Here is a 732-nt window from a genome sequence, read left to right as displayed (position 1 = left end):
AAGGTCAAGACAACTACAATAGACATTTCTACAGGGGTGTTCTGTCTTATTGCAAATTGACCAACTGACAATGCCAAATGAGCATATGGAATATACAACTTGGTGGGGGATATGAATGAGTACTTATTTTAGAAAATGATGTGGCCCCATCTCCCACATCCTATTACCAACAGAAACGCATGCAAGCAAACACCAAAAGACATCACGGGAACGTCCACCGCAACACTGCTTAAAGCCGTCTAAAACAGGAAACACCCATGCAGTCACCAACGACAAAAAAAAATGGCAAATATATTAAAGCATATTCATTTTATGGGATACTACTTAAGTGAATGAACTATATCTTTATGCATCAACATGAACATGAATGAACACAATATTGAGTCGGGAAGTAAGAAACACAGACTATATTCTATTTAATTCCACTTATGTAAAATTCAGAGAACCGGCAAAACTAAACCCTAGGGTTTAAAGGTGCATGTTTAAGATGTAAACTATAATAAAAGGCACACACTCAAAATGATCAGAATGTGTAGGATAGGGGTTACTTTAGAAAAATGACATAGGAGCCGTGATCGGGAAGGCACATCAGGAATGTTAGCATCATTCAATTGTTTGACCTGGGTGCTGTTCACATGAACTCTGATCATTCATTGAACTCTGTGTGGTTGTTGTTAATTGCTTTGGGTTGATGTGAAACTCCTCATCATTCTACATACTAAGTGTTGGAAC

Source organism: Echinops telfairi, unplaced genomic scaffold (assembly GCF_000313985.2).
Source record: "Echinops telfairi isolate 266 unplaced genomic scaffold, ASM31398v2 ScPeMD7_7467;HRSCAF=8505_1, whole genome shotgun sequence".
Lineage (NCBI taxonomy): Eukaryota > Metazoa > Chordata > Mammalia > Afrosoricida > Tenrecidae > Echinops > Echinops telfairi.
Note: the sequence above shows the minus strand (reverse complement) of the source record.